This window comes from Megascapheus bottae, chromosome 8 (assembly GCF_031878675.1).
Source record: "Megascapheus bottae isolate mThoBot1 chromosome 8, mThoBot2.hap1, whole genome shotgun sequence".
NCBI lineage: Eukaryota > Metazoa > Chordata > Mammalia > Rodentia > Geomyidae > Megascapheus > Megascapheus bottae.
Window position 1 is genome coordinate 17,607,139 of NC_143516.1, and position 25,872 is coordinate 17,633,010.

The 25,872-nt window shown below is 37.8% G+C and overlaps 1 pseudogene; it reads right to left on the reverse strand.

The window, feature by feature from the left end:
- Positions 1–7,193: 7,193 nt before the first annotated feature.
- LOC150059591 (U6 spliceosomal RNA) lies at positions 7,194–7,293 on the reverse strand (annotated as a pseudogene).
- Between the last annotated feature and the right edge of the window lie 18,579 nt (positions 7,294–25,872).

The window sequence follows — 25,872 nt, forward strand, 5'->3', positions numbered from 1 at the left end:
TATTTTTTTTAGCAGAATCAAAGGAATGGCTTAGAGTTACAAAAGTGCTGAGTTTCTGTTACTTATATGAAAAGACTGACAAATTATTCCTTGTGCTTGAAATTGCATTAGACAAGTTAATTCAACAGTTTTCAGTCACCTTCAGAGTGCTGGGCACTAGGCTTGTAGCACTGCACCAATGAATGAATCGTAGATTTTTCCCTTATCAAACTACATACATTATAACTTATTTATAGCAATCATGATTTCCCAAGTCCAACATCATATCTGATCTACATTGTTTCACTCCCATTTGTTCTCCACAGCATGTTTAAGGCATCTTAACACATTATATAATTTATATTATTCAAAAAATTATTGACATAACTTACTCTTCCATTTCCTTCACTCAGCTGCCACTGGAATTTAACTTCCAGAAGGACATTTATTTTATCACTGAGGGATCTCAAGGAGCAGAAACAGTACCTGGCATACAATAGTTGCTCAAAAACTGCTCGTGAAATATATTAGTCAAGGATTCTCCAGAGAACAGAACCAATGCAATACCTAAATTATATAATAGAAAATTGATTAGTTTGGTTAACACAGTTAAAAGCTGATAAATCCCACATGGGTTATTTGCAGTTTGGAGAGTTGGGGAAGCCACAAGGTACATAGTCCAAAAAAAGCAGGAAGCCTCAGAACAAAAAAAAAAAATCAGTGTATTCAATCCTAATTTAGGTGGAACACCTAAAATTTAACCCCTGAGTATTTGCTAGTGTAAGTCCACATTGTGTGCGTGCGTGCGTGCGTGCGTGCGTGCGTGCGTGTGTGTGTGTGTGTGTGTGTGTGTGTGTGTCTTTCTGTCTGTCTGTCTGTCCTGGGGCTCAATCTCAGGGACTGGGTATTGCACTTTACCAATTGAGCTATAGCTCTACTGCAGGCATTTTGGTGCTCAATTGGAGTTAAGTCTCAGGAACTGTCCTACATGAGCTGACTTTGAACCATGATCCTCAGATTTCTGCTTCCTGAGTAGCTAGAATTATAAGTGTGGGCCACTGGCACCCACCTTATAAATTCACATGAAAAGGGTGATGAATCTGAGTGGCCATTGAACAATGGCAGCAGGAAAGCATAGAGTATGGGCAAAATATGGGTACTGATTCTTCAGTATTCTGCCAATATACCAAAAGGGTAGCAGGGACTTTATTTGAAGATGTTACAATATCAGATCAAAGAGGAAAGGGGACCTACGTAAGAATAAGATCAAAAGCAATCAATTTCATTTTGATTTTCAAAAATCAAGGAATAAAATAGACATTAAAGTTCATTAATGATTTTCAGTGATCTTAAAACCAACATCAAGTACATCAGTCAAAAATTTTTTCCATTCTTTTTTTCATACCAAATCTTCCCATTTTCCCCCTTTTTATGGATTTCCCACTTACATCTTTATCATTATAATTTCTACTACAATTTTATCAAGCAGAAGAAAATGGCCATACTGTAAACAAAATTCTGGGAGGAATTTTACTTCTAGGGGAAGAGGATATGAGTTGAGGAAGGAAGTTTATTTTTTAATTTATTCATTTGTTTTCAAAAAGTAATCTAGTGAACTGCCTCAAGTCATAATCTAAAACAGGCTACAACACAGTAAGGGATTAAGGACCTGTTGGCAGCAGACATGAGAAGATGTGGAGTACATGAAGGATAGAAAAATGGGAAAAGCATCTCTGGGAATAAGAAATGAATTCCAGCCACATAATAAAGGTCACAGCCAGAGGAATGTGGCCAATGAGAAAGGATCTATAACAGGAGATGCTTAGTACATGAGTATCAGACATCACCTTTGAAATTAACTTCTGCTTTATTTGCTTAAATAGCCTCAGTAACCACAAACTTTCTGAAAATATTCTGTGGATCAAAAGATTTTGTGATCCTGTCTGGTAAAATTATCTCCTCCTTTATTTCCTAATATCCATCTAGTATCTCCAAATCTTAAGAAAAATAAAAGTATTCTAGGTTCTATAACCTAGGCTAGTCATATATACTAACAGTAAGAAAAGAAGAGGGGTTTAGGGAAAAGAACAGATGTGAAATAGACCACAAAATGGTCTGAAGAGAAGAAGAGACAAATTAGTAGGATTTTGTACAGAGATGTGATCCACCTTGATGAATATGAAAATAAAGGGGAAATCCTTATGGTCAGAGGATATATCTAAACAATGCATCTGATTTTTACTTAGACATCTGATTTACCCCTAAGTATTTCCTCTGGAGGTGGTATCAAAGTTGGCTCATACTTGCCAACATCCTGAACCAGACAATACCCAAGAACAGAGCCGGGTGGGCAACTTCATCGTGCTTCCACCCAGCAGCTCATGGGATGCACAGAGATCTTGGAATACGACAGCAAGTTCTTCACTGGAACAGTTTTGGTATCTTGTTTTAAGAATTGTTCCTTTGGGACAAGGACTGAACCAAATCAACAGTGAAGACAATGCTGGAAATGAACTATTGATACAACTTGCTAGGAGGAAAGTCAGGAGAAAAGCTGGGAGACAGCGAGGGAGGGGGTGATACCATTCAGAAGGAAATGTGCTCATGACTTGACTTTTGCAACCCCTTTGAACATCAACTTTACAATAAAATTTAAAGGAAAAGAATTGTTCCTAAAAATATATCCTCTGTTTTGAGACTATACTTGCCAGTGATCCTACAGACAATAATTCTTGTATAAGTAGGGACAGAGGATTCAATTATCTTTCCAGAAGAGAATCCTCACAAAGGTAACATTCTAGCTCTGAACTTTTTGCAAGAGGTAAAACTATTTGGTTCCAGCTTGGGAATTGCACCTTTGATATAGCTGAATTCTGAACATTGGGTTTTAATTACAGGCAAATATTATAGGAAATAGATTCACATATATTTAAAAAATTAGCTCTACACTGCAGAGAAACAGAAGAACCTTTCCCAGTGTACTAATATTATAACAAGCTCTTTCCCAGGCTTATTTTCTTCCAGTAATTTGCCATGTTTACATAGTCCATTTTTTAAAAAATACATAATGAAATATGACCTCTTCTAAGCCATCTTAGCTCCATATGTTACTTCCTACATTTTCCCACTCTTCTTCTTTTATTAGTTACAACATTTCTACAATTTCATGGTGTAAGATTTCCATATTCAATTCCATAAGCATAATTCCCACAGCTGTCTATTAATTTAACATTTAAAGGGATTTGCTCCTCACCACACTCTATTTATCTTGACTTCTAAATTCCTATTTTGGTTGGCTGACGTTTACCCTCCAGTTGTTTTTAGAAGACTGTTTATGGATACAATATTTCTTGATTATTTTTATGTTCGAAAATATTTTTCCTGGCTTTTTAAAATTCTTGCACAGTGGTATAGCTGGACATAAATTGGAATCATGATGGCCTTTCTTTTAAACTTTACAGACAGTGTTCTGAAATTGCTAGCATTGGATACAGTGGTTCTGGGGAAGGCTGAACATAACCTTACATTCCCCTTCTTGAACATCAGATTCTCTTTTCTTTTCTTAGAAAGTTACAGAGATGTTTTGATACTGTTATATCCATTAACTTTTCTCATGAAAGACTCCGGGTTGATCAATCAGTACCAGCTTTCCTAGAATGTGTTCCACTCTCAGTTACTAGGCTATCTTCCCTTATTACAGAAAGGGTTTCTATAATGTCATGTCTTTTATATTAGTCATACCTGTTAGTGATTTATAGTTTTTCACATTTTCCCACTACTCTTTGAGACTTTGTGTAACTTTGATAATTTTTTTATCAAATATCTACTTCTGTTTTTCTAGCTACTTTCAAAATGTGCTTTGTTGCAACAGTGACTTCATTTTTCTCTTTCAGTTTTGTTTTAGTGGTGGTTGTAATTGGTTATGATATTTATATTTGCTTTTAGAATATACAATATAAGAACAATCTTCAAATTTATTCTGAGCTACAAATTTACTGCTTTCCCAATAAACAGTGAATTATCTCTGTATCTTGCCAAATCTGCAAGCAATAAAAATATTCATCACTTTTGCTTTTTAGACAAATGGAAATACACCCTCTATACATTATTCTGAGTTTTTTTGTGTTATATGTTAAATCTGTCTTGGAAACCTTCCTAATCTCCATATATTAATACATAAATAGCTTCTCTCACTCATTCTCTCTTGTTCTTTCTCTCCTTCCCCACTACACCCTTGCTTTTACTGTCACTTTCCAAACACAGTTGGGTGTTATAATTTTTTTCAGTCTCCTATAGAATGATAATAAAGTTTTTTTCACTTCTTTTATGATTATAAATAAGGCTGTTGTAGATAACTTCATAGGTACATTATGCACACACGTGAACGAGTAAATATATTTTGTTGAACAAATTATTAATAGTGTAAGTCTTGAATTAAAAGGTATATGCAACCAAGCACAGTGGCTCATGCCTGTAATCCTAGCTACTCAGGAGGCTGAGATCTGAGGATCAAGGTTCAAAGCCAGCTCAGAGAATACAAAGCCGAGAGACTCATATCTCCAATTAATCACTAGAAAATGGGAAGTGGGGCTGTGGCTCAAGGACAGGGCGATAGCCTTGAGCTGAAGAGCTCAGGGACAGTGCTCAGGCATAGGGATAGGACAGTAGCCTTGAGCTGAAGAGCTCAGGGACAGCACCCAGGCCAGAGTTCAAACCCCCAAAAAGACCCAAAAAAGAAAAAAAAGGTAGATGCATTGATATTTTGCACACAAATATTGCTAAATTGTGATCTTCAGTAGCAATCCTAATTCATATACCCATCAATATCATACCAATCCTTTCACTTCAAGCTAACACTGTGGCTTATGAAATACTCAGCTAAAACTTTTTTGATAAATGAAATCTGTAAGTATGAAAAGAACCATACAACATGACCAGTGGAAATTTATCTCACGAATGCAAAATATTTCAACATAGAAAATTAATCAATCAGTATGATAAATTAAAATCATATGATTAACAGAAGTAACAGTATCTAAATAGGGACTCAGTGGCAGCTAATATGAACTATTGAAATTCCAGCCATCTTTTTGTAGAAATGGATAAGCAGATCTTGAATTTTTGGGGGTCTGTCCAGTGATAAATATTTATTTTTTTCATATATTTTTATTTTAATTAATAGAAGGGTTACATTATATTCACCAGATAGAAGGTGCATTACTTCACATACACTGATACCCTTTCTCATGTCTTGGTCCCCATTTCTCTCTCCCCACCCAAGATCTTTAATTTTATATCACACACACACACACACACACACACACACACACACACACCACACAACGCGGGACCTAGAATATCTAAAACAATCTTGAAAAAATTCAATTTCAAGGCTTGTTACAAGGCAACATTAATCAAACAGCATGGCACCAATATACGTAATAGATATGAGAATCCATAAATGAAAACATTAACTTGATAGTCGATTGATTGCATGGTGTGTGTGTGTGTGCACACGCACATACATGTGCACATGTGCCCATCCTAAGGCTCGAACTCAGGCCTGGGTGCTGTCCCTGAACTTCTTTTGATCAAGGCTAGTACTCTTACCACTTGAGCCACAGCTCTACTTCTGGCTTTTCAGTGGTTAATTGGAGGTAAGAGTCTCATGGGCTTTCTTGCCTGGGCTGGCTTTGAACCATGATCCTCAGATCCCAGCCTCCTGAATTTCTAAGATTATAGATAGGTGTGAGCCATTGGTGCCCAGCTGTTCAACTGATTTTTGACAAGGGAACTGAGATTATTAAAAGTGGAGACTATAGTATTTGTAACAAAAAGTGCCAAAAATAATGGAAATTCACATATAAAATAACATGATTATATCCCTACCTCACACTGTAGAGTAAGTCAATGGACAAAGGATTTGCATATATAGCTAAAAGTATGCAACACTTAGAGTAGATACAGTAATAAAACTTTGTTTCTAGAATTCCACAATCATTTCTTTCATAAAACAGCAAAATTACAAGCTGTCCCCCTGCCTCCCACTGCCAAGGGGGGGGGGGACCTTTGATGACTAGGACTTCTTGAAAACTAAAATCATTAGTGCTTTGAAGAATACTACTGAGAGACTGAAGAAAATTCACAGAAATGGAAAAACCACTTGAAAATCATCTATAGGACAATTAGTCTCTTGAAATATCTTTTAAAAAACTTTCATGTCCAATGGTAAAAAAAAATATAAACAGTTTTAGACAGAGGATTTGAATAGGCCTTTCTCCAATGAAGATACACAAATGGCTACTAAGCATATGAAAAGAGAGAAAAAGAAATCAAGACTACAATGAGATACTGATTGGAGAAATGTAAAAGAGAATATCTGCTTGGGAAATGATTTGGTAGCTTCTCCAAAAGTGAAATACAGAGATACTACAAAGCCCAGAAATTCTGCCATTACATAGATGTAAAAAGGAATGAAAAGAGCATATACACCAAAACTTGCATTCATAGCAGCATTATTCTTTAAAGGAAAGAATACATCCCAATATCCAACCTGATGAATGAATGAGCAAAACATGACCTATCTATATAACAGAATATCATTGAGATTTATCATATTTTAATTAATTAATTAATCTATCACTAGTCCTGGGGGTTGAACTCAGGGCCTGAGCACTGTCCCTGAGCCTCTTTGTGCTCAAGGCTAGTGCTCTACCACTTGAGTCACAGTGCCATTTCCATCATTTTCTGAGTAGTTTATTGGAGATAAGGGTCTCACGGACTGTTTTGGCCAGACTGGCTTCAATCCGTCCTCAGTCTCCTGAGTAGCTAGGATTTACAGGTGTGAGCCACCGGCGTCCACTGTGCCATATTTTAAAAATAGAGCTCTGGCATAGGCCATGACCCAAAGCACTCTGGAATCTGCCATCTTGGCTGTCTTCCTTATAGAGCTTGGGCCTTGGGTTAAATAGTAACAGTTACGGTCCTTTTTTTTTTCTTTCAACTTTTCTTCTGTTTATTATTTTTTTATTTTATTGCTGGGATGTAGGGAGGGGTTACAGTTACATTCATCGGGCAATAGGTGCATTGGTACTCCTCATGTTTTTGTCTGTTTCCTCCCCAAACCCCTCCTGATCATCTTGTTTCCCCACACTTTCTTCCCTATTTCAAATAAGCAAATAAACGTACATACAATATTCCAGGTAACAAAGTCAAAAAATATGGAACAATTTGTGAATTTGCATGTCATCCTTGCGCAGGGGCCATGTTAATCTCTGTATTGTTCCAATTTTAGTATATGTGCTGCCGAAGCAAATATTCTTCTATTTCTAACAAATATCTAGTTTGTATATCTCAACTAGAAGACCTCAAAGTTTTTAGTCTTGGGACACTTCATATCATGGATCTATTTTTCAAGCTCTAAAACTTATGTAATTTATTCAGCTAATTCTCAGACTCATTTCTTAAAATATATATAAGAACAATGGTATTTCCCACTGGTTATGAGAGTTTTGAAGGATGTGAAAACTGTGATTGTGCTGTAAAAACTAATAAAGCATCTTCTTGAGGAGGTTTGTTATTTTTCTACTGCCTACCATAACTAATCATTCTGAATTTTACATTTGGAATGAGGTGCTATTAATAGATACTATGGACTCTTATTTTCTAGCTTCAGGATTAGGCAGAATTGCATTCAAATGCTTGCCCTGATATTTAAATTCCATCAGTTTTTTTCAATTTAGAATAAAGAATATAATAATTGTTAATACATAAGCTTTTATGATAGATATGTTAAATTGCTTGTAAAATGTAGTGATTAAAACACAATAATAACCTTAGCTGTTTTGTCCCTGGCTTAATTCTATGCACTCATGCTTTTCTATTTATAAAAAAAATACCAGAAAAGAACTGACAATGATATTTTGATATACAACTGAATTTACCTTTGTTTATCCTTTAATTGAATCAGACCCAATTAAACTTGACTCTTCAAAATACTATTTCTAATATTCTTTATTTAGACATGTTCTCTCTATATAAAATGCAGGATTCTTTCAGACTTTTGATATAGCTCAAAGTAGCCTCAAGCTTTTCATCCTCCTGACTCAACTTCCTAAACATTGGGATTATAGGCATGAGTACCACACTCAGCTCCAATACATTTTTTAATCAACTTTTATATACTACTGCATCTACTTTTAGACATTCATTGATCACCACATTGTAGTCTGATGAGAAAGCTGTGACATTATTGAAATATACCATAAGTTTTATCTGTAGATCAGTTAAATAAAAATGAGTATATGATTAAATGGGGTTGAACTACATGTTTTAACATTTAATGTGGCACAACATGAAAATATCTCATATTTTCATGTTGAAGAAATATCCTCAGAAAATTTCCAACTAACTGCAACCATAATTAATTACTTTGCTAATGTTATCAAAACCCTAACATAGCTATAGGCGGGGAGAATACTTAATCAGTATTTCTTGATGATGGCTTGATAGAACAAGGTGAGATGAGAACAAAAATAGGAACCTGAGAATTAGAGGTGATTAAATCTGACCTAGATGTCTTTTCTGGTAGGTATTATCCTTCTCTAAAATAAAGTCTTGATTCAAACAGCCTCTACCTAAACTTCTCTTAGTTAAAATTATGATTGTGACCACACAATTATAATGGACAATAATGGATCAGTGGACACATGCTTAGCTGAATACTAATTTTCACAGTAGGCAGTTACAATATACAAGAGATAGTCAGTCTGAAGATACCACCATTTACTATACATAGGTGATTGGTATAGCCACATAAGCATGCCTTCTTGAATGGGATTAGAAGTAAAAAGAGAAAAGCAAATAGTGTTAGACATTTTCTCTGTGTCTACAGAAATAGTTTGACTAAGATTTTGACATCGTAAAAAAAAAAAAAAAAAAATCAATTCCAGGGCCGGGAGGTTAGCCTAGTGGTAGAGTGCTTGCCTAGCATGCACAAAGACGCAGGTTGGATTCCTCGGTACCATATACATGGAAAAAAGCTAGAAGTGGTGCTGGGGCTCAGTGGTAAAGATCTAGCCTTGAGAAAACTCAAGGACCTGAGTTCAAGCCCCAGGACAACAACAACAACAACAACAAAAATCAATTCCAGGGGCTGGGAGTTTTGCCTAGTGGTAGAGTGCTCACTTAGCATGCACGAGGACCTGGGTTCAATTCCTCAGGAACATATACATAGAAAAAGCTGGAAGTGGTGCTGTGGTTCAAGTGGCAGAGGTCTAGCTTTAGAAATCCTGGGACAGTGCTCAGGCCCTGAGTTCAAGCCCCCGGACTGGCCAAAAATAAAATCAATTCCATGGTTGTGTGAAATTCAGACTCTCTTTGTACATTGTTATACTCTATCACTCTTTTTCTCCCTCAATTCACATGTACGTGCTCGCACACACACACACACACACACACACACACACACACACACATAAAAAAGTTACATTGAAGAGAAAGTTTACTTGAGCTTGTTGTAGTGGTCATGTCATAAGATCAAGATAAAAGAAACTGGAGGTCAGAGTGAGGAAAGCTCAGTCATAACTTGAGTAAGTTATATGAACTAGCTCTTACAGCTGTTGTTTTCAAGAGGCAAAGCTGTTGAATAATGGCCAGAATTTGGATCATATTCTGAATCAACAGTTCTGAACTCTTTCCAACTCTATCAAAAAACTTTTCATTTTGCCAAGTAAGAGCAGATTGAAAATGTCATGAAGATGTGACTTTTCTTTCTTCCATTAGCCCACTTGACAAAGATTCTGATTTAAAATCTCACAACCATTTTGTTAAGTAAGCAATAAATTCTGTCCACATCTAATATATAAAGAAATCAAAGAACAAAATACCTAATGCATATATGGTAAGATTCAAAGCACTTGTTGAATTTAGACAAGATTTTGAGAACAGTTTTGTTTTTAATCATTATAGCTACAGAGCTTTCAAGACAAAAAGGTGTAGAACAGATTGCTTAGGACTATATATACACATTCAGGTCACTACCTTAACCAAAAACAATTGGAATCCTTTAAGAAAGTGTGGGTGTGTGTACACATGCATACACACACACACACACACACACACACACACACACACACACATTCACATGCATTCACAAATACTAGAGCTTGAATTAAGGAACTCTGGTTCTCACCCAGCTTTTTTGTTGATAGCTGTCACTCTACCACTTAAGTCACAACTCCAGTTCCAGTTTTTCTTGGTTAATAGAAGTATCTGATGGGTCAGGAGTTTGGTCTAGTGGTAGAGAGCTTGCCTAATGTGCACAAAGACCCAGGTTCAATTCCTCAGTACCACATACATGGAAAAAAGCCGGAAGTGGTGCTGAGGCTCACGTGGTAGAGCTCTAGCCTTGAGAAAGTCCAAGGACAGTGCTCAGGCCCTGAACTCAAGCCCAGGACTGGCAAAAAAAATAAAAAAGAAGATAAGTATCTGACAAATTTGGCATACCTTCAGATCTATGGTCCTGTAATCTCAGATTTTAGCCTCCTGAGTAGCAATGTAGGCATGAAATACCAGTGCTTGGTTGGTCTGTTTGAGTACATTTTTACTTGTAGTTGTTTATGAGTGGTCAGTGGATCAATGTATCTATGTTTTGATCTAACTATCTATCTATCTATCTACCCATCTTCTATGTAATGACCTGTCATGTATCTATTTTTACCACATTACTTTATTAAAAGGAAGTAAATTTTCCATTTTCTCCTTCTTTCCTCTCTTTGTCAGTTTGATACATTTATATCCATAATAAATAAAGAGTCTAATGGAAAGGTAAAGAGAAGCAGCAATACCTGATAAGAGGAGAAGGAGGATTTATTCGTGGCTAGAAGCTAATCATCATGGATTTGCCTCCATCAACTATACCTGCAGTCAGGTAGCAAAATGCTATGATGATTGTGGTATAGCAATAGAATATTTAGACTATAATAACAATAATGAATCATATAAAGCATCATGTGATTAAATGTTGAGTTGAGTAGTAAAGAAAAATTCAACCCTGGTCTTAGAGAAAGATAAATATACTAGAGGTAATGCTGGATCCATGTGAAAGAAAGACCATAAGCAGTTGGATAGAGTTGGATTATGGTTAAATATTCTGCTATACCTATTTTTGTTTTAGTTTATAAGCATTTGTAGGCAAAGAATAAGATTTGATATAAGCAAGTTCAACTGGGGTGAGGAGAAACTAGAATAGAGACCCAGTTGCAAAATATTTGTACAGTAAAACAAATGTGATAAGACAAATATCAAACACAGCAATGGAAATGTATATTTAAGAGAATTTGAAGACTCCCAGCAGATTAAACAGGGACAGTGGAACAATGTCAGAATTTAAAAATTATTTCACAGCTAAGAGCCTGACTAGTAAATACAATAGTGACTTTGGTAGGCCACGGAAAGAAGAAACAGTTACATACCAATTATTACAAATGTAAACTTTGGCAAGAAGAAAAAAATTCATGTGAGATTGAAAAATCATATAGTTGGAAATATGGCCATATGTTTGAAAAATAGGTCACATGTTGAAGGTCATCTTTGAAAGGTGGCATCATGAATATATCATATTTGTGAATTGACAAGTCCTTCTAGAACAGTCAAGAATTCTGCTTCTGACCATGATGGATTAACAGGGTTCAGAACTTCCCTTCAATTTAAACAATTTAAAAAAGCAGAGTAAAAAAGAGCTTCAAAAATATTCACCCACATACATTTCAAGGTCAAGGTCACTATGATCCCTGAGAGAAAGGAAACATATGAAATAAACCTTACAATTGCTTCCATATTACTACCCATAATTCAAGTAGTTCTAATAGGCCAAAGAGGTTGTAGTTTCATGGGCAGAATAGCTGAGAGAAGTGACATATAGAGAATATTCCAGAAAACTGCAGAAGGATACGTATCAAGACTGATTTTTAGAGATTATCAACACAAAAAAACCTAATTGATTCCCAGAAAATATGCACCAGAACAAATCAAATTAAAAAAAACACAAATTAAAATAAAACTATAGCACCTATCAAAATATTCATAATATTTGATAACCAATGAAAATTTAGCAGCTCTGAAAAAAGACCCATAACCAGGATGGGGAAACAGCAGAAATATACACAGATATGACACGGATAACAAAATTTATAGGTCTGAAATTAGAAGAACATACATATGTGTGTTTATTTATAGAAATACTCTATAATAAAAGAAAGGAGAGGAAAAGTCCAATAAAGTGAAAAATCAAGAAGATTAAAATAGTAAAGTCCAAATTTCCAGAGGTTAAGGATAAAATGTCAGAAATTAGACACAAAATAAGATTAATTGTAGATTAAACACTGGAGGGGAAATGTAAGTTTAAAATGTAGCAATGGAAAATATCTAAAACTAAATTTAAAGACCATAATAAAGCCATCTAGTTTGGCATACGTTCGTAATCCCAGCTAAGAGATCAAGACAGCACGATTACACACGTGGAAGCCAGCCTGAGCAAAATTGTTACCAAAAGCTCACTTCAACAAAATGAAACAAAGCACAAAAACTAAGTTAGGTGTAGGGACATGCCTATAACTCCAATTATTCAGGAGGCAGAAATGGAAAGATCATGGTTGAAGGCCAGCTGTGTAGACAAGGCAAGATACAATACAGTCTGGGTTGGGCACCTGCCTCTCGTGGCAGAGCATTTGCTTAGAGAATGTGAAGCCCAGCAAGTCAACCGTACTAAGAAGGGCTGGGTACCAGTGGATCACCCTGTTAATCCTAGATACTCAGAAGGCTGACATCTAGAGGACTGAAGCTTTGAGTCTGCCAAGACAACATGTCTATGGATCACATCTGTAAAATAACCAGCAAAACCTAGACCTGGATGTATGGCTCAAGCAGTGGAGTGCCAAGCAAGTAACCAGGCAAGCCAGCCTACCAAATGGTGAAAGCCTGGGTTCAAATCTTTGTGTTGGGTGGGGGAAGGGGAAGTTTTCAAGTCACAGGTACAATTCCAAGAACATGAACATATTTACTACAGTTTACCTAAAACAAAGGGCAAAGTCATTGAAAGATATTTCAATGGCCAAGCTTTTCCAAATTCAATGAAAATGATACTCTATACAAACCCACAAATCCAAAAAAAGGTCAATGAACATCAAGAAGAATTAAAAAGATAACTACATGGCAAAGCTTTACTAATTAACAGTTCCATAAAAGGAAAGGTTGAAAACATTAGAAAAGGTAAGCAATTGAAAAGGAAAATAAAACCAAACACAATAAATCAATAATTTATATATTTGAGTATATATATATATATATATACTAATTAATACTCTTAGGCTATCAATATAGTTAATTTGCCAAATATATGCTTATCCTATCATAGTTCTGATCTCAATACACAGCACCATAAAAGTAGTTAAATGTAGAAATTATAATTTCAGAATAGTTTGAACTATTTCAAAACCAAATAGATGTCAGCATAAAATTCTCAAAAGACACAAACTTTCAAGACTCATTTCAGAAGAAAAAAAATGAACTAGTCCAGTGAGTCACTGCTTGGATGGCCACTGTCACTCTCCACAATCCGAACACAGCGTTCAGGCAGCCAGTGGGCGTCATTTTCTTCCTGTGAAAAAACACATACATGCCCTCGACCCCATGTTAGAACGGGATCGGGTCCATGCCAAGCACCAGTTAGGGGATCCTTCCACTTTACTAAGGCAAAAGCACGTTGCTCTCTTTTTCCCCAGAATCGCTGAGCAGCGGATAAATTATTTAAGTCCAAATTTTTAAAACAAATAAAGCATGATTAAGTATATTCACAGGGGTGGCAGGATACAACTCCCCCTTCTGTATTTGAACAATTTGATGTTTTAGTAATCCATTAGCTTTCTCCACAATACCTTGCATCCCCGACCCTCCAGTGGTGCATCCTGTGATGTGGGAAGGATCTGAGTTATTTCTGCATGTCAACCAATCAGCATATGGGACTGCTCCTGATCCGTTTATTCAACACATTCAAACGGGTAGATTCTCTGCTTCTGGAATCGGCACCCCACTGTGCTTTAAACTTTGGGACAATGACTCCATCCCAGGATGTGCTGAGATGCAGTCTATCAATCACTGGATATGGGTGCCAGATCAAAAGCAACCTTATCACCAATATTATTGGGACTTCCTCACAGCTACTAGACTGGTCAGGGGCCAATTCTACCGAGCTCCTCCTATCAAAAGAACATTATGAGCTGTGTTTCTCCTCCTTTTGCTATTATGTATGAATCTTTTAACATATCCATTGATTTTACACAATTTAATGTAACATGTGATAATTGTTCTTTTACAAATTGTATGTATAATGGATTAGCTACCTCTGTTATTATTGTTAAACAACCACCTTATATTATGTTACCTGTGAATATGTCTGTACCCTGCTATGAAGATTCTGGTGTCTTGGCTTTACAACTATTGAAAGACCTAATGTGCCCTAGGAGGTTTATTGGATTAATAGTAGCAGGTATTCTAGCTTTTATTTCCTTAGCAGCTATTGCTGCAGCTGCACCTGTTGCTTTGACACAGGGCCTTCATAACCTAAAAGGCTTGCTGATGGCCTTTGTTGGTCCAGGAATGTTGCCTACCTTGTGTGGTAAAGATCTTGCAAAATTCGTTGCTAAACCTTGCAGGACATCTCCACAGATCTAAGCCCCAGATAGATGAGTTCCCCCACAAGAGGAATCACAGTCAAGGATGGGTAAGAGGGGATGCACTCTGACTGCAGCTTGATCTGAAGAAGTTCCCCATGATGGGTAAGGCAGAGTCAGCGATCCACCCAACCTAAGACAGGCGGGTTCACATCTTTTAAAATAAGGTTCACATCTTTTAAAATAAAGACGGGGGAGATGTTGGGGACTGACTGTGGGATCAGTGACCATGACTGTGGGGTCAGTGACCTTGGACCCGCACAATTGAGTACACGAGGAAGTAAGCTCTTATCCTGATTTTGGGCTGTGTCAATAGCTTCTCATTTAACCTGTTTGGGACTTGATAGCTTCTCATTCAACCTATTTGAGACTTGATACTGTTTGTACGAATGTAGCCCCTGGCAGTTCCCTACTTTCAAGAAGTGTATTTAAGGTCAGAACTGGAAATAAATTGGGCTACAGTCTTGGGCTACAGGCTTCTTAAGCTGTGGCTCCTGATTTGGGCTGTAGCCCTCCCGAACCCCCCCCCCCCCCCAAAATGAACTAGTCATGTGCATAGCAATGTCTTTTACAGAAATTAAATTCCTAGATTATAGCCTTCACACACACACACACACACACACACACACACACACACACACACACTCTGCTGGGTGTGGTGGCTCATGCCTGTAATCCTAGCTACTCAGGAGCCTGAGATCTGAGACTCAAGGTTCAAAGCCAGCCCAGGCACAAGAGTACCTTAGACTTTAATCTCCAATTAACCTCTAGAAAATGGGAAGTGAGGCTGGCTCAAGGGTAGGTTGGTAGCCTTGAGCTGAAGAGCTCAGGGACAACGCCCCCGCCCAGTGGTAGAGGTAACTGTAAGCCAAAGAACTCAGGGACACCACCCAGGCCAAGTTCAAGCCCCATGACCTACACACACACACAAAAATCCTTTCAGAAAACCAAACAGGAAGCAATTTTATTTTATGAGGATGGTTTATATTGCTTCAGCATATTACACTTTGTTGAAACCAATATCATAATAAAATATTAGGAAGAAAGAAAATTCAGATGAATTTCCCTAAAGAATATATATGAAAAAAATCTTTAGGAAAGTTTCAGCAAATTGAGAACAAAAGTATATAAAAAAATTATACATGCCAAATGTAAGTGTAACCCCTCTAAACGTTACCCCGACAATAAAATACAATTTTTCAAAAAGATTAATAAAATATATAATCATCTCAATACAGAGAAAATGGTTAATGAAACTCAAAATCTTTTCATGATTTTAAAACCATCTGTTAACCTATTATACAATCTAACTAGTGGCCTCTCTGGAAAACTTGTGGATAAATTACAATGAATAGCAAAATTACAGATGCTTTCCTCCCATTGCAAGAAACAAAACAAAATTTGCTGTCAAATTATGTCCTTAAAATTCAAAATTAGATATCTTAGCCAATGCAACAAAGTAAAAAAATTAAATATCTACATATTGTAGAAAAACAAGGCTACTTTAATTCATAAATAGCATAATTTACCTAAGAAATTCTAAGGATTCTATTTTTTCAAGTTCCTGCAACAAGTAAATAAAAATAGCATCCAGACACCAGTGGTTCACACCTATAATCATAGATACTCAGGAGGCTATCTGAGGTTTTCAGTTCAATGCCACCCCAGGAAAGAAAGTCTGTGAGATTCTTATCTCTAATTAACTACCAGAAAACCACAAATGGTGGTTTGAAAGTGGTAGAATGCTAGTCTTGAGCAAAAAATCTCAGGGACAGACAGTGCCCTCAGTTCAAGCCTTATAAACAAAAAACAAAACAAATCAAAAACCCAAAATTGTTTCTAGTTCTATACATTGACAAATAATTTGAAACTGGAGTTTAGAGATTCCAATTAGTTACAGGAGCATCCAGTATCATGAATATTTAGGAATAAATTTTGGACAAATATATGTACAAGGTGCATACTAAACTTTGATGAGAGAAATACTTTTTAATTTAATTGTGTTGTAAAGTTGATATACAGAGGGATGATAGTTACATATATAAGATAATGAGTACATTTCTTGTTAAACACTGTTACCCCTTCCCTAATTTTTCTCCCACTTTCCCTCCAACTCTCCTCCCCACAAATTGTAAAGTTCATTTCCAACACATTGTCTTGTGAGTCTGTTATATTGCTGCACCCTTTGTCCTTTGCCTCACCATCTTGTTATTCCCCTTTGCATCCCCAAATCAAATAAATATATATACAAGACACAGGGTACCAAAATCCAATACAGGGACAACAGAGGATATATCAAAGGGAAAAAAATGAAAGTAAACAGAAATTGCTTTACACAGTACATTCAAAACAACAACAACAAAGAAAACCCTCAATTAGCATCATTTTATATGGTCATATGTACATAGTTATTGCACTATTGTGATCCTTTGCTAGGACTCTCCTAAACATATACTAAATATTACAAATGAGAAAAACCATGGAGTTCCTTTGGGACTGTGTTACTTCACTTAATATGATTTTTTCCAAGTCTTTTTATTTCCTTATGAATGGGGCAATGTCAAATATAGATATATAATATGCTCACAAATTGAAAATTATAGCTTATGTTAGGATTCCCTAAATAATTCTATACAATTGATATAGTCTATTTGGTAGGGATTAGTAAGTCAGTTCTAAAATTCAAATGTCAAGAATAAAATTGGGAGATTCATAGATCAATGAAACTAAAGAGTCTAAAAACAGATCCACATTTATATGGTCGGTTGATTATTTATGAGCATGCCAAGGTAAGTCAATGTGACAAAGAAGAGTCTCTGTGACAGATGGTGCTATAATATTTAGCTATGTGTACACATCACACACACACACACACACACACACACACACACACACACACGTGTACCTCAATCCTTAACCACATCGTACCCACAAACAAACTCACAACAAGTAATAGTTGGACACTGGTAGCACATGCTACACAGAAGACTGAGAACTAAGAATCACAGTTCATAGCCAACTCAGAGTGACTTCATTTCTAATTAACCAGCAAAAAAAAAAAACCTGGACTGGAGGTATGACAGCCATAGTAGAGCACCAACCATCAACAAAAACACCATGCAAGAGTATGAGATCCTGATTTCAATCTCTAGCATATACCAGAACAAACAGAAAAGAGGGGAAAGGAGGTAATAAGCCTGTGAGAGCTGAAACCACAAAATTCCTAGAAACAAACAACAGAAGAAAAATTTTATAACCTTGAATACTCAAGTGGCATATAAAATATTAAAAGCATGAAGCATAAAAAGGAAAACAAATTTAAAAATAGTAATACCAATATAAATAAAATTAGTTCCTTCAAAAATACTGTTATAAAAAAAGTACATGTCATAGGTTTGGTCAAAAGATTTTCAAACATAAGTGATTTACAAAGTTTTATATGTATATGTAAATGATGTATAAATAACTCACATAGCTCAGTAATAAGAAGATAAATATATGGTTATAACATGTTAAGATTCCTTGAATAGTTCCATATAATCAATGGAGACTATTTTATAGGGATTGACCACACCTCTAGTTTTTCCCTTGATTAATTAGCAATAGAGTCTTCTGGGCTTTACAACCTTAGCTAGCTTTGAACCGTGAGCCTTGATCACACAAGTTTAAATGATACTTGTCAAAAACAGTCCAAATTGATGCTAGGTGCTTGTGGCTCATGCTTGCTTGTAATCCCAGCTACTCAGGAAGTGAGGATCACAGTTCAAAGCCAGCCCAAACAAGAAAATCAGGGAGACTTTTTATGACCCAAGTAGTGAGTGGAGCTCTAGCCTTGAGCACAAAACCTCAACATGATTGTGAATGTAGATGGATATTATTTTTATTATAAATGGTTTAAATTCTCACTTATATCTAAGACAATATATTGAGTTATTAAAAATTGTCAGGACAAATGCTGGTGGGGATGTGGAGAAAGAGGAACCCTACTGCATTGATGGAAACTAGTACACCCACTCTGGAAGGCAGTTTGGAGGTTTCTCTAAAAAACTAAAAATAGACCTTCCCCACAGCCATTCCACTCCTGGGCATCTATCCTGAGCATCATAACCCAGGATACGATAAGGACACCTGCTCAGCTATGTTCATCTCTGCACTATTCACAATACCCAGGCGATGGAAACAACCCAGATGCCCTACTGCAGATGAATGGATACAAAATATGAGATAGATAGATAGATAGATAGATAGATAGATAGATAGATAGATAGATAGATAGATAGGTATACATACAATGGAGTTCTGCATAGCCACCAGACAAGATAAAATAATGGCATTCGCTGGGAAGTGGATGAAACTAGAGGAAATCATGTTGAATGAGTCTCCTTGATATGTGAATATTAGATCCAAACAGTACAAGAGCGATGACTCAAAAATTCAGGTACCCAACGTTATTGACATGGTTTTGGAAATATAAACATAATTACATAGACATAAAAATCTATGATGGGATATATACTCTATAGACATAATGTTATATAGATTAATATGTATCTATGACATACAAACTCTCAGCTTATTTTTAATTATGTTCTAAAAATTTATGTGCCAGTGATTGCATATAGCAATTCCCTTCTTCAATACTTGTTTGCTAAACATGACATCTGAAATATGATGTAAAAATCAATGTCAATAAAAATCTTTTAATAAAAAAGTTGTCAGGAGAAAATTTTTATTATAGTTTTACTTTAGTGTGCTAAGGCAATAAGACATGTATTTGTTTTTTTATCCTTAAAAATCTTGAGAATCTGATAGAATTCATTCTAGAGATGGCACCGGGAGTTTGGCCTAGTGGTAGAGTGCTTGCCTTGCATGCCCAAAGACCCGGGTTTGATTCCTTGGTACCATATACATAGAAAAAAGCTGGAAGTGATGCTGAGGCTCAAGTGGTAGAGCTCTAGCCTTGAGAAAACCCAAAGACAGTGCTCAGGCCCTGAGCTCAAGCCCAGGACTGGCAAAAAAAAAAAAAATTCATTCTAGAGGAAAAGGTTGCTAGAAATTAATTTTGTAAGAATTGCAGAAGATCTGATAGTATGGTTCCGTTGGTAGAGTGTCAGTCTAGCAAGTACAAGTTCAAATCCTAGTTTTGAAAAAAAAAAAAAGATAAGAAATCAAGAAGAAAAGGACCTAGTTGATTATTTCAAAGTTTGCCATTTTGAAGTCACTATGGTAGCCTGAGGCTTAAATGCAGTGCCTGGGTACTCTCAGTTGGCTTTTTTCTCTAAAGCAGTACTCTACCACTTGAGCCACAGCTCCACTTTGGCTTCTGGGTGGCTAATTAGAGATAAAGGTTGCACAGCCGGGAGTATGGCCCAGTGGTTAAAGTGCTTGCCTAGCATGCATGAAGACCCGGGTTTGATTCCTCAGTACCACATACATATTGTTACAGTATCTCACTTTGTTATCTGATATATTGAATTTATTTGTATTTAGTTATTTGAAATTTGATAGGGAAGGGGGGAAAACCAAGACGGGGGGTGGGGGGTGGGTGGGGGGGAGGGTAATGGGTACCAAGACATGTGCAAGGGTATCAATGTATGTGAATTAATGCACCTTCTATCTGGCAAATATCATGTAACCCTTATATTAATTACAATAAAAAATAAAAGAGTTGCAGAGACTGCCCTGTTCAAGACAGGCTTCAAACCTCAATCCTCAGATCTCAGTCTCCCAAGATCTGGAGCAAGGATTACAGGCTTTGAGCCAATGGTACCTGGCTAAGCTAATCCATTTTTAAAGATGGGAAATGGAGGCTGAGAGCATATGGCATGGGCTCGTGGAAGCAGGGGCCTTGGAATGAAGAACATGCACCAGGAAATGAGGATTAGCAACTTGCTTGAACTTCAGTATTCTCCAAGAAAGATGAAAGGAAGATACTAATGCAGAGTAAATAACTAGCTATGGGGGATAAATAAAGGACATGCAAGAGAGAACTAAGACAGGTTTATATGTCCTGACCTAAGCCCTGGGGCGGGTGGGGTGGGGGAGGGCGGGTATCTTCAGGCATCAGTAGAGCAAGGCTGCCTTGTGCCTAGATGGAGTTAGACTCCAGTTGCGTTAGGAATGTGATTTCAAGACTCATGCTCCCCCAAATACATTATTAGTCTTTTTCCTCTGGCATCTGGATTCTGTCTCCTATTAAAATAAAATTAAATAAATAAATGAAACTCTTGTACTGAGAAAATAACATATTGAGCCTTTTAAATGCTTTTAAAGAGTGTTTTACAATTCCCCCGCTCATTCGGTTCTTCTGAGTTCAGATCTGGACTGAAGAACATGGTAGTGAACTAGGGATTCTTGGGATTTCTGGGGTGGAATGGAAGAGACATCTTGAGAACTTGTAAGGACACAAACTCCAAAACTAAAACCCTCAGGTAAGCTTAATCACTTCCTGCACAAAAGCCAGCCAGGAGCTGCTCTTCTGGCCAATGGGCAAGGAGTTCAGGAAGTACAGAGAGGAGTCAGGAGTTATTAGTGAGGTGAAATGAGGTGTAGCATGTCAGATGATGTCAATGTTCTTCGTAAGATATAGGGTGAGATCATTTACCAGTTGCACGAAGGACTTGAAAAGAAAGACTGCCTGCACTGGTCCTGAGAGGCTCCAAAAGAGTTGATTAGCACAGTCAGCGAGCAGATGTGACTGCTCGCCGTAATTGGAGCCCCTGCCACTGCAGATGGCCAGAGCTTGCATGGCCTTTCCTTTAAATTTCCTCTGCAAAGTAAAAACTGAGCGAGGTAGAAGCCTGTGAGAGGGGTGGGGAGCAGAGCAGGAGTTCAGCAGGTCTCAGGAGTGTGATAATCTTGTGAAACTGAGAAAAGCATCAGAGTTTTGAAAATAAAGGCCAAGCTGAGCCTTGTTTCTCGTCTATAGCTAATCACCTATTTGACCTTAGACAAGCTGCCAATATGGTTTCTTCTGGAAATTAAGTTGTAGCACGGATTTGATCATACAATCTATCCAGGAAAGGAAGTCTTCACTACTCAGAAGTCTGTTCCATTGAAACAGCAACAGATAACAGCTTAGAAGTTTCCGTGAGCACAGATGGAAAACCTTTAATAAGAGGTAGAAGATCTGGGTATGGCCGCCCCACAATCCCTATTTCACCTTTTTGCCAGCAGATTGAAAATGTAGGTAGGAGTAAGAGCTCAGGAATTTAAATTCTAGGTTTGTCTCTTATTAAATGCCTGATAACTTGCTTCTCTATCAGGATTTCATCTTCCTTGCTTATACATTGGCGGTGATTATCTGAATCTAAATCCAACTGGTCACATGGCCTCATCCAAAACAAGACTCCTATAAATATTTAGTGCTCCAAACACTCCTTATTCTGTTTTCAAAAAAAAAAAGAATTTGGCTCAGAACTTACTTTTCCTAATGGCTATAGCTCTTCTCATTTCGTTTCCATCTTTAATTATATATAATACCCCACTGCTTCCCCCCCACACCCCGCAAGAATATGTGCACAAACATATGTCTACCTTATCTGTCTTTGTACTCTTAATGATACCACAAACTTTAGGAAAGCAGAGAAATGTATGTGGGACTGTTTGTGTAGCCCTTCCAGTTTCTAGAATGTTCTTCCGATTGCACTCAGTAAATACTTGTTAAACAAATGAGACTGGAAGACCTTGCAGTAAAACTTCCCTATGCTCCGTATCAATTACACAGCTTAGGAAGAGGCAGGTGTTGGAATAATTTAGCCAGGGTTTGGGTGTTCTTGTTTCCCAGTTGGTCTGTGACTATACATAGATTCAATCATAATGAAGCTAACAAAGGAGAGATGACATTTTTTGGAAGGAGAAAAGGAATTTGGGATATTACATCCTAACATTTGTCACCTCCCTGGCTGATAGCAGCACACATTCCCTTTGGCTAAATTTGGATCAAATGCTGGCTGAGTGCACTAAGCAAGCCAGAACTGCATTCTACCTCTATTTTGTGACATATGAGCTCTTTGCTTTAATCTCTCCTCTACTGTATAAAGGAGGATCTGAGGCTGTTAGACTTCAATCCAGTGATTCATGCAGCTGGCACACAATAGATTCCACCTCTCTCCTCTCCGCTGCACAATATCAGGCTAAACAAAATGTCTTAGAGAGAGCTTCAGCACATGTAGTTAGCCTGTCACAGAGTTTGCCCCAACCCCCACTCTCACCCTCCCCCCATCCCACCCCACACACTCCTTTTCTTCTACTGAGCCTGAGTCTGAATGCCCAGCACCTGCCTTTTCACTGACATTTCCACAAAGGTAAAGGAATCAACCCTTTGTCAATTCCAACCAAATGATCTGTTTTAAAACAATGAGATGAAAAAGCCTGCCTTCTCTCCCCCACCCCTCCCTCCTTGCTACTGGATTACAGTGCGAAGGATTTAAAATAAAGTACCCTTGATTTTATTAATTTAATGAGGGATGGAGTGTTTTGGTGGAGCATGTGTCACGGCAGAGAGCAGTCATGTTGGCAGGTACCTCTGGCAAGGGTCTTCTTTTCAATATGGGCTTGCCCTGGGGCTTGTTTAGTAGTGGAGCCGTTAGGATGACCCGTGGTGTCCCCTTCTGTGTCACCTAAAGCAGTCAAATGCCTGCAGTGGTGAAGGTGGGGGCCTCAGGACAGTGAGACAGCAGACAACCGGGAGACTCGGGGAGGCTTCTACCGGGCACTGTGGGATGAAGAGCTTCAGGGGAGGTGACAGGGAAAGCAGTGTGAATAAAGAAGGAGAGTCACATAGAGCAGACAGGAAAAGAAATAACACTTCTCCCTGCAAAAGCAACTGTCTGCAGAACCTATTATTTCTCAGCGGTATCTATTTCGGCTAGATTTCTAACCCTTCTCCCCTGCCCCCCTTCTGTTCCCCTCCTCGCCCCTTTCCCCTCCCTGTCCAATACCCAACATAGACAACCAGTAACCAAGGGGGCTCCAGGCACCATAGACCGGCCTGGCCAGAGCTCAGTTCTCTCTCTCTCTCTCTCTCTCTCTCTCTCTCTCTCTCTCTCTCTCTCTCTCTCTCTCTCTCTCTCTCTCTCTCCTTTTGTTTTCTTCTTCTTTGGGGCTTCTCGTGATATTATTAACATGCTAATTATTAATATGGTAATTTTTGCATTATATATGTCTTCTTTTATAGTTGCCCTATTTTTTGTTTGTCTCATACAGTCTGACTTCATTGTCCACTGAGCCGTGCAAAAGGGACATGGCCAGTAACCTGCTGACCAAATTGAAGCAGTGATCTACTTCCCAGACTGAAAAGAACAAAAATGCAGACTGCATGTTTGTTAAGAGACCTGTATGGGCCAGAGTTCTTGTTCATATGAGCATATGTCTCTATACACTGTGTACATTTATTCAAATGTATTTATGCAGTCCACCGATAGATTAAACACCCCTCAAATCCCCCTGGTGTTACGGTCTTTCTGATTGCTAGCTTAAAGAGAAACAGTTCCTAAGAGCATATGGTTTCCAAAACACAGCCCTTCCCCCTCCCTTTTGGTTTACACAAAATGAGTGGCCGCCCCTCCCCCACCACACAGCGCCTCTACTCTTTGCTGTGAGTCTGAAACCAGGGGCAAAATCATTAGTTCCCAATTACCTTAAGCCATGCAAGATAACCTCTCTCAAGGGTTGTTGGTAAAATATGCACACAGTCTCAGCATCTAGACAGTTATGAAATATGGGTGTAGGGTCCAGCCACTGCAGAACACTGATGCATCTCAAATGAAGTGCTTTTATTAAAGAAGTATAATCACCAGGATAACTAATTATGTCAATACCACATAGTTAATTAAACCCATTATAGTTACTATTCCCATGGAGAAGAGGTCAAATAAAGCGACCATCTTCTTCATGCTACTGTGCTAACCAAAGAGGGAGAAATTAAATAAAACACACAGAACTCTACATCTGGAGCCTTTTGGGGTTTTAAATGTTTAATAACTACATAGTATGGTATCCAAATAAGCAAAACAAAAAAAAATCAAAAAGGTCTTTCCATATAATTCATACCCTAAGATTACTGGGTTGTTTAGAAGACCACCTTGGAATGAATCTGTACTTTAAGAGATTTACCAAGGGCTCAATTGGTACAAGAAGCACTAACAGGAAATAGAAAGATAGAATGAATAGCCACTGCGTTTTTGTTTATCTTTCAAAGAAACAACCTAGAGGGCAGGACTTGAGTTTCAGGGCACTTTAGCTTTGTGACAAATACTAGGAATGTGTTTCTGTGTGGCCCAGCAAACTCTCACAAGGGTCATAAGCAGAACTACTCTGGTTAGATGTGAAAGTTCATTTATCATCTGAAGGCACCCAGATTACAAAGCATGCAGCTTCACAAACAAATGTAAAAGATGATTCAGACATGAAAGCAGAAACTCCACAAGAAGACTTTGGACCAAAGATCCATACACCTGAAGTCCTGTGCATATGCACAGGTGTATGCTATACACATTACACATGCAAACAAAGAGAGAGACAGACAGAAACAGAGACAGAGAGAGAGACAGAGAGAGAGACAGAGAGATCTCAAAAACTAATGTTTGGGGCCAGGAGTGTAGCCTCGTAGAAGAGTGCTCACCTAGCGTACATGAAGCCCTAGATTCAATTCCCTGGTACCACATACTCAGAAAAAGCCTGAAATGGTGCTGTAGCTCAAGTGGCAGAGCACTAGCCTTGAGCAAAAGTGTCCAAGGACAGTACCCAGGCCTTGAGTTCAAGCCCCAGGACTAGCAAAGCTCTCTCTCTCTCTCTCTCTCTCTCTCTCTCTCTCTCTCTCTCTCTCTCTCTCTCTCTCTCTCTCTCTCTCACACACACACACACACACACACACACACTCACTAATGTCTGCAAAAGAAAATCAAGATACTTTGATCCTCAGAAAATTCCCTGTGTCATTATATCACTGTCCTACCTTCTTCTCATAGCAGTGCATTGAACAAGGAGAGGATTTGCATTTACTTCTGATTAACAAAGAAAACGTTGTCTAAAAGGGTTATGCACCGAGATGTGCAAATGTGGCCAGTCTGACCCCCTGCAGGAGATGGCAGACAGGCAGGAGGGAGAAGAGGTAGAGGAGGAAGGAGAAAGAATGCTTTGATCCCCTAGCTGCACACACAAT